Source organism: Hetaerina americana, unplaced genomic scaffold (genome assembly GCF_022747635.1).
Source record: "Hetaerina americana unplaced genomic scaffold, ioHetAmer1.1.p SCAF_22, whole genome shotgun sequence".
NCBI classification, from domain to species: domain Eukaryota; kingdom Metazoa; phylum Arthropoda; class Insecta; order Odonata; family Calopterygidae; genus Hetaerina; species Hetaerina americana.
In genome coordinates, this window is record NW_027286786.1 from 9,462,062 (window position 1) to 9,472,107 (window position 10,046).

A 10,046-nucleotide genomic window follows, 5' to 3' on the forward strand; every position below is an offset into this window, starting at 1 on the left:
CCTCAACATTGTCCTAACATTCCAAGTTCCTATTCTAACTAATTCGGTCTTCTTCTTATGGATCTTTGGTTTTGCTTTGCAAGGCTTTCGTGAGATGACGATCGAGGAAACTTAGCTCCTTCCGCTGCCGGGTACGACGCACGACCGATTGGGCCGAGTCCCATAGTGGCCAGGATTCATGTCTTTATACTGCCCATCATAAAATATCTTGGGAGTCATAATTAAGGTGATTTCCCGTTGTCTTCCTTAATAGTTTTCTTTTGGTAACACCTTTGCTCAATTGGCCACCCCACTGGGGTCAGACGCCATTGCAGCCGCCTCACTGAGGAACAGACGCTGCGTGGACTACCTTTCGTCTGGCTCCTAACCTTCGACCTATCTGGTATGGGTGTCCCTACCAGGAGCAATTATTATTACTCCCGCCAGCACAGCTCTAGGGGTCATCGAAACGCACAAGTCCTTCCTCCACGTTAAGGTTGTAGCCCATTTGAAGGGAAAGGAAGTTATATGCTTAAAAGTAGTAGTAGTAGTTCTACTTAAGAGTACGGCTTTGGGTTTTATATTCATTCCAAGTTATATGCTTGCATTTTTAAAGCCAATTTCTCTGAAATATCCCACATTTACTGGGCTTTTGTGGATGTTAAAAACACAGTTCTTCTGGGAGTTATTGGCAGTGGTACATAAGACACGTTATTTCTTAAAATTAAGCGGCATCGTTCATAGTTCTTTTTGGTCACATTAAACCTACTTCCGACTGGGAGACTCTTCGGTACTCGGAAATCCCGGGTATAGTTATGTGGCGAGTGTACTGGCTTCCCACCCCGAGGGCACGGTTCAGATTCCGGTGATAGCCTAATTTGACAATAACATCCCGATCCCGACTTTCTGTGGTTTATGGAGAGCACTTTGAGAGAGTTCGCCGTTGGTCGGATGGGACGTTCAACTTCGTACCCCTTGGAGTGTTTCGTTAAGAGTAGGCTCGTGCCGACGCTGGGGTTCTCTTCACCCTTCATCCATTCACCAAAACACCTGCCAAACGATCCACCTATTCGATATGGCCGAATTTACATCTGCTCTCGGTCCCCTCCACTAGCAGCTACTTCTACAAAGCGGTGCCACGGGTCAATCTTGGTCTATGCCTAATTCCTGGGGGGTTTATTTAGTTGGTTTGACGGATAAAACTAGTCGGTTAATTTATACTTCATTAGGTTAATGTGTTGTCTGACTGGAATGTTGAGCTAAAGTAGATAGTGTTCCCTGAAGTGAGAAAGTCGACAACGAGGACCACAGAAAGAGTCTGGCGAAAGGACCGCCCCCTCCAGAGCTGCAGAGAAACTGCCGTAAGGTTTATGGATCCAAACGAATTTGAAAAGGTTGAATGGATAACGTTGAAAAGGAATAAGATAAAAGTCGCTGCTCCAAGGGATAATAATGCCGGGACATCTCCTTGTCTTTCACCAAACTATAGTTGATATAATGAGTGGCTGCGTCTTCGTCTTCTTTTTTGCCAAAACGTTCCCTCTTGACGCTTGGCTTGCAGCTGCCCGATGATTTAATCATTCAGCTGCTGTGTTTGCGGCTTCTTAGCCCGTCGATGAAGGAAGGTCCAATCAACTCCTTTTCCTTTTCAATGGTGGTTGGTCGTCGTCCCGTCCCGTTGCTGCTCTTGGGCGTTTGTGCCTTTCCCAGGAGACAGGTTTTAAGCCGCCGATCGACCGCAAGTGCTCTTCTTTTTTGCCTTCAAGCTCCTCGTAAAAGGCCGTCGCGCGAGTCTTGATGACATCTCCAATGGGCGCAGTTTCAGTTAAGGCGTGGAGAATTTCTGCGGCATAGTTCCAGCCAAGCCCAAGTACACTGTTGAGTGCCCCTCTTTCCGTTACCTCCAAGTGGTGGAAGGCCGTCTGAGTCATTCTGCCACTCCATGCCGGTGAAGCGTACATCAAGATTGGGCGAATTGCCGCCACGTACAGATACGTCTTTGTCTTGATAGAGAGGGACGGTGAACGCAGCAGCGGCGAGAGTTGTAGTCGTCTTCCTCTTGCCTTCCTGGTGGCAGCGAGGGCGTGACTTTTGAATGTCAGTCTTTTATCCAGTATCACGCCTAGATAGGTCACCTCTTCCTTCCATGGCGCCTCCTCGGTGCCCACGAGGATTTCTCCTGGTTCTCGCAGTCCTCCAGGTGAAAAAAGAATCGTCTGTGTCTTTGCGCTGTTGACGCTGATTCGCCACAGGGCGTACCACTTCAGCAGTTTGTCTACTGCTCGCTGTAGGTATGTTGCCGCCATGTGTGCTCTCCGCGAAGTGGTCACTATTGCTGCGTCATCCGCATACAGGGCAACCATGGTATGTCGTCCAAGGTCTACCGGGAGGTCCGCCGTATATAGATTAAAAAGTATCGGTCCGAGCACCGATCCTTACGGCACGCCTGCGTGGACCTGTTTCGGCTGTGACAGCGCGCGTCCCCAGGCGACACGGAAAGTCCTTCCTGTCAGGTATGATGTTAGCAAGCGGCGCTGCCAATTTGGAAACCGCTGTATTGCAAGTTTTCGCCTGAGACCAGCGTGCCATACCCGGTCGAAGGCTTTCCTGATGTCAAAGAACGCCGCCGTTGAGCAGCATCGCCGATTGAATCCGGCCGTCACCTGTTCCACGAGACGGACGAGCTGGTGTGTGGTGGAGTGTTCCTCTCGAAAACCGTACTGTGATGCCGGCAAGATTGAGTAGGCCGCGATGTGCTTCAGGAGATGTGGCAGCAGTACCCTCTCAAGCAGCTTTCCCAGGGTCGCTAGCAGGGCGATCGGGCGGTAGTTCTCTACGTTCCTAGCGGACTTCGGCGGCTTCGGCAATAGGATGACTTTTGCCGATTTCCAGATGGCCGGAAAATGTCCCATGGAGAAGCAGGCCGTAAAGAGCGTAATCAGGTGAGTTGCGAGCGAGACAGGCATCTGTCGAAGGGCCTCGTTCGGGATGTTGTCCTCTCCTGGTGCTTTCTTGCAGCGTAGTCGTCCAAGGGCTGCTCTCAGGTCGTTTTCGGTAACCTTCGTTACCGTCATGGTGCCCTCCTCCGTTGTTTCATCCTCTTCAGGAAAGTCGCTAGGATCATCCGGTACCAGTGGATCCGGAGTCGACGTGAAAGTGGCCTCCAGCGTAGTTGCTGCAAATTCAGCCTTTTCGTCTTCCGTGATAAGAGGGCCACCAGGTGAGTCGATCGGTGGGTCGATCCGAATGCTGTGGCGAAGAGAAGCTGCCATTCTCCAGATGCTCCCATCTTCGGTTCGGAGGGAAGCAACCTTCCTTTCCCACGTCGTCTGCCTGTGGTCCTGGATGAGCTGCCTCACTTCGGCTCGTTTTCTTCTAAACCGTGCCCCATCCGCGGGACATTTGGTTCTTTGAAATCGTCGTCGAAGCCGATTTCTTTCGCGGATGCGGCGAAGGATGGAATGAGGCAGCGTCAGATGTCCAGAAGGGCGGATCAGTTTTATTGGCACGGTGTTCTGTAATGCTTGGTCCACGCCAGCTGTTATGACAGAAGCATATTCGTCCAGCATAGCTTGTGACGTCAGTGATGGCGGCTGTTCCGGTAAAATGTCGGACAGGATCTGCCTGTACCCTGTCCAGTCTTTTTTATCCAGGCATCGCACCGGCCGTGGGGGAAGTAACGTGGGGCAGCATCCCAGATAGGTGCAGACTGGGTAGTGGTCGCTGTCCAACGTCGGTGTCGCCACGAGAGAAAGCGAACTCGTGAGCCTACGGTGCAGCGCAATATCTAAGACGTCTTCGCTCCTGCCGTGATGCTGATGCGTTGGCCCATGTGGACCCGCGACGCGTACTCCGTTGTTCTGAGCCCATGTGAGCAGCGCTTCACCCCGAGGGTTCGGTGTAATTGAATGCCATGCAGCATTCTTTGCATTTAGATCCCCGAGAAAAAGCGACGGCCGTGACCCGGAGAAGATGACTTCGAAATCCTGTGTGGCTAGAGGTCGTTTTGGGGGGAGATAGAGTGACCCCACTGTGAGAGAGCCGATCGAAGTATCTACTTCAATGGCTGTCGCCTCTAGATGCAGTCGAGCTGGTAGGTCAATTTTTCTCGCAGCCAGGTCAAGCGAAACGAGGACCGCCGTGCCCCCTCCTCTTGTTTGCCGGTCATCCCGGTAAACTGCATAGCCTGGAACGCCGTATGAAGTTCCAGGACGGAGATGAGTCTCTTGCAGACAGACGATTGAGATTCTTGCCTTCCGTAGAAAGGCAAGCAATTCAGGGGTCTTTCGCTTCAATGCGCCGCCGACATTCCATGTGGCTAGGATGATAGATTTATTTAATTCTCGCCTATGGTCCATTTTGGTTTGGGAAAATAGTGGTAAGGGCGACAGTTAAAGCTTGCATCTGTTGTTGCAATAGCGCAGCAGAGGACGTCAATGCTTCCAGGATGGAAGAGAGGGATGTAGCCAAAGTTGGAGTCGGCATCTGCGAGTCTGCAGCCCGCCTCTTCTGGAGAAGAGGAATTTTTATTTCTTCTGCTGTCTCCCTGGCGACCGGAGCCGGCGTCGAGAGTGGAGGAAAGTCAAGATGCTTGCACATGGTCAGACGTTGGGTTGCGTTGGTTGGGTCTCCCGGCTTCGACGCGTTGAAGGTACCAAGCGTCTTCTGTTGAGGAGAAGGCAGCTCTGTTTCAGCGGCGGTGTTCTTCGCCCCCTGGGTTGGTGCGCCTTTCCTCCGGAGGCTAGCCATCTTCATCTCCTTCTGTTTGGCGTAGACAGGGCAGGTCCTGAAAAATGCAGGATGGTTTCCTCCGCAGTTACAGCAACAACTCTTCTTCCTTTCCGTATCCGGACATTGGATGCCTTCATGTGCACCAGCACACTTGTAGCATCGCGGGGCTGCCGTGCAGTTGGAAGATGCGTGTCCGAATCGGGTGCACCGGTAACACATTTGTGGCTCCCTGTGCTGATATTTTGCCACCCTGACACGGGAATTGCCGATGTATCTTATGGCAAGCATTTCTTTTGTTTGCCATTCAGGGTTTTCCTTGACAACGACAAGGAAGAAGGTTCCCTGCCGCACCAGATGCACTCGTTCCACCGGAATCCCCATGGCGTCCATATCTTCTTTCAGTAGCTCAACTGGGTAGGTGCACGGAAGTCCACGAACCGCGTAGAAATTGGCTCGTAGGGATTTCGGGCCCCAGGTCGAGAATTGTGCATTTGACTGCACCAACAGCTGCTTTATGGCCGCATAATCAGCCGCAGTCTTTAGTTGAAGTCTCGTCGAGTCGGTTGTATGGATTGCAGTAAAGGACTTGTCCGTTGCCTTGGATCGGACAAGTTTCAGCAAGGCCGCGTGGTCTACTACATCGTATATGATGAGTGCCGGGGGGCGTGGTTCCTTTTTTCGGCTTGCCGGGGATCCAGATGGTGCAGATGAATTTTCAGCCTCCATCGCCACGGGAGCAGAAGAGTTGTCCGTGTCCGGATCCGTGACGAGCGGTGAGAATTTATTACTCGTACTTACCGGGCGCTTATTAGTTGCTTCTTCAATGGAAAGGAATGGTGCGCTACGCTTCCCGGCTCCTCTGGGATCCTTGACGTGTCGCCAGTCGTCGTTGAATTTCGCGGCAGGGGCAGACGGCCCGTTCTGATGCATGGAAACGTCCATATTTAGAGCGCCGGCAGTATGAACAGGGTTTGAAGAAGTATTTTCCAGCTGCTGGTCGAGAGGAGTCCTTATAGTGTCCGCTGGCAGCGGCACGATGTCCATATTGGGCGCCACCGGCGCCTTGCTTCGCTGTCCCTCGATTATTTAATGATGTCAGCAACCAGGGTTAGAAGTATCCAGTAGAATATTCCAAGGGAGGCGTACGTCGAAATTTCTGTAGGTATATCCAGGTCTGATGGTCTATCCTCCGTCTCCAACGTTCCGAATCCAGGTGATCAGGTCTCCAACCTCCAACCTCCAACCAGGTCAGGTCGGTCTCCCTCTTTTTGAGTGGCTGCGTCACGACAACATAGTAGTATTTATTACTATTCTTACATCACTCTATCCAGAATTAGAACCAATGCTCTCGGGTTACCACCGTCTATTGTGCACAACTGCTTATTCTTGGATTAGAGTTGTAGTTTCCCATTAGGTTTTTCTAAAGGAAAACTGACTTAAGCACAGTTCGACGGATTCCCTCGGGAGCATCTCCATTTGCAAAGAGAGATGGAAAAATATCAATTTGGCGTCGCCATCTAACGCGCTTGCTAATTACTGACACTGAGAGTCAGTATTGAATGGATTATTACTTCCTACAAACTGCTCCACTCCTTATTTCAACTTAGCAATTAGTTTCATATAGAACCCACATTAATAGCAATTCATATGTAGAAAAACCAGTTTCCAACCTGAAGGTCGGTTTGGTAAGGGTACTGCTACTATGCCCAACGGCGTCCCTTTCCCTGTCCCGCCAACGAAGATCTAGCGGCTGCAAAATCACACAGCTTGGATAAACTGAGGGTACCCAGAGGCATGCCCGGTAATCAAACTCGGCTCCTCCTGTCAGTAGCCCAACGTTCTACCCCGTGTAATACCACGTCCTTATTGCAATACATACAAAAGTCATCAAATAAGAGCACATCTGCGGCATGTCAAGGCAACGTACATTAGCCCACAGCAGGATGGCGTAAGAGTATTTCAAGCCAACTCCAATCTCCATTAATACAATTATTCTTTCGATGACCCGGCATTAATCATCGGCTACCCTTGGGGCAGCGTGGGGATGGCCGAAGGAAATAGCGGAGGGTGGCAGTTATTTAAGGCAAGAGAAATCCTTGGCGCCCTTTCTCCGTCCTCGGGGCGCACATGGACTTTTTATGCTTCTCTTTTTCCTCGCTTCATTCCGTCATTGCCGCCCTCCCGTCACGTCGTCAATTTGCGTCTGGCTAATTTCAGGAATGTGCGAGCAAATATCGGGCTAATAATATTACCTTAAAGTTAACAAATTGCCGAACAACAAACAAACAAATGAGATACGGAGGTACCTAGCAAACCCCAACTTGACCCTTAGTAACGAGCAACGGTTCCCGTCCCCCTCCCCTCTCCCTCCTGAGAAACAATCCTGGAATTGGTCAAACCACCCCCCCAACGCACCCGATCGCCCCCTCCCCTTCCCCTCCTCGCCCTCACTCTGTCCTGAGCGAATATATATTCTCGCCTTTTGTTCAGTATATTTGCATCTGATGATGCCGCAAGTCGGTGAAACGCGTTGCACCTTACAATAATAATCAGTGGAAAAGTACAAAGTTCTTTTAATATGGATATGATGAAAGAGTTTAACTTTGTTTAACTCGCAATGAGCAAAAGAGATTTAACTGTAGTAGTACATTCGTTGCTGGATTTCAAGTAGACCATTTTTTATCAGTACGCAAAACTATTCCTAAGAATATCAAGAATCTTATGACCACGCACGATAAAATGTTTAAAGATTCCCTAAAAAGGGAATGTTTGAATACTTTATAATAAAGGCTGCTGCGTACAAATCACACTTCCTGTCTTACTCACTGCCATCTCAGATTTGAGAAACTCAACTCAATATCTCTGAGAGAGATCAAATAATTAATTAATAATTACCTATCGAGTCCAATCATTGACGATGTGCGGGATTTTAATAGAGGAATGAATGTGCGCATGCGTGAGCGCGCAGGCGCGGTGTTCTCTTTACAGAGGCTCTCGGATGACTCTGCTCAGCTCAAGGCGACTCACGAGAAGATCAGCATTCCACGAGGAAACAAACGGTGATTTGCATTTGTATTTCAAATTGAATTCAAAATAAAAGGAAGTATTGAGAGAAATATAAGCGCATGCGCACATGAATGAATCTTTAACTTGACTAATCTGGATTGCACTCAAGATTAAGTGATACCATGCTAGGACACCGTCCACTAATATGTTAAATATTGTCATTTCCCTGTTTCTTATAAGTTTTCTTCTAAAAGCTAAACGAATTAATATTTGTAAAATACAGTACTCCACTGTTTGGTATAAGTTAAATTTTGCATTAAAATTCTATTTTTTAATCATGATTAAGGCGTATGACATAACCTAAGGTGTAAACAGCAATATTGTGCCTTATAATAAAAATCTGTGGAAAAGTACCAAGTACTTTTAATATGGATTAGAAATACTTCCACGAAGTGAAGCCTGAAACAGTAGAATCTTTCATTATCGTTAAGAGATTACACCAAATCATCATTTAGTGGAATTTATGTGTGATTAGTTGGTTTTTAATAGGTTCTCTGTGTTGATTATTGTAAAAATTAACTTTTTGTTTTACATAAATATTGTAAAATTGGTGCGTACATTTTTTCGATTAGTTGAAATTAACACAACCACATGTCATATATCAGTATCCAATCTCCAAGGACTTGGCATGGTGAAAAAAGTTTTGGGTTCTCATGACACCTAGAGCTGCAGTTGGGAGCAATAAGATTTCTCCCGGGAGGGTCATCCACATCAGGTGGGTCTGGAGGTAGGAGCGGAGCGAAAAATAGTTCGACAGCGTCTGCTCCTCAGCTTGATGGCTAAAAAGGCGGATGGCCTCAATGAGGAGGCAATTTGAGTGGTGGTACCCCGTTTAAAAAGCTGTTGAGAAATTAAACGGAGCCACCTCAGTTATTAATCGAAGAAATGGCAATGGACACGAGTATGGAAATTAGTTCTGGAAAGTCCGGGACGCGGCGTGCCCACTAGACTGTATGTCGTGCCCGATCGCAGGGTAGAGGCACAAGGTCACCTCGGTCGTCATCCCACTAAAATCTCGCAAGGCAGAAGCTGCAAAAGCAGGGGAAAGAAGGCGTAATAAGAGGCGAAGACCAGTTAGAATTGGAACTTAGAATGCTAACTGGTTTAAGAAGGGCGAATTAAAAAATTTAAAGTGAGAGATTGAAAAAGGAAATAAAGATAACTTAAGGTGTGTGGATTGAAATGAAAGGAAAGTGAGGCGGGTGATATTGCGGCGGTACATTACAGCGGGCGCCAAAATATTTGGCGAGTTGGGGCGACGGAATAGCGGAAAAAAGAAGGGAAAACAGTAGTAAGTATAAAAAGAAGGTGAATGTTGAAATATTTTTGGTAGAAGTCTAAGCTGAACAAATGTATGTATTTGGTCATTATTAAGGCCTACATGCTAAGAAGGAGATAGGATTAGGAAAAAGTATGATGAATAACCAGAGTCCATTCTAAACCTACCCTAACCGGTAGAACACCAATATTAATAATAAACATTATTTACATCCTCAAAGGTTGCAATCACTGACAGAGCACCTATTACCCACAATTTTCAATCATAGAAGAGCGTATTTGGATATGAGTGATATGTTTGGGATTAGAATCATTGAAAACAAAACAAAGGTTAGGAGGTCTTCTTGAAAAATGAAAAATAAATGAAAAATAGAGTTATGAATAGTAAATGTTGCCAATAAAATAGTTGACTTGGTTTTGCGATTGGTATAGACCAAGATGGTCAACTCCTGGGTCGTTCACTACGACCTTAGAATATCCAAAAATGGCGTTTATGCCACCGGAAATGGTTTGCTATTAGTGAGCTTCATTCCCTCCTGGACTTCTGTTGAAGGATCAGTTTTTCCTTCTCGTGATTTCATTTTCATAATCATTTTAGCAACAAGCTTTCGTTTGTTCACTAAAATGGAAATTTTGAGTTTCGCAATCAGGCACTTCTACTTAAAAAACTTAATACCTGAAAGATGTCAAAGCCGGGTTGGTTGAAGTCCATGGTACATCAGCCCTTGTGTTTGCAGCAATTTACAATTGGGCAAAAGAGAGTAATGATAATCATTCTGAACTTTCAGTGAAAGTGACTTTCTTGGAAATAATTGACAAAATCCACAATAGTTTTTTATTCATATATATACCCTGCAATCCACCGCCAGGATGTGTGGCAGGTGGTGAATACACACTAGCATAATTTTAACCGATATGATTTTCAGTGAGAGACAATTCAAAGCATCGAAATATTTGAGGTCATAGGCATAAAATAAGGTCTTTAATTTCAA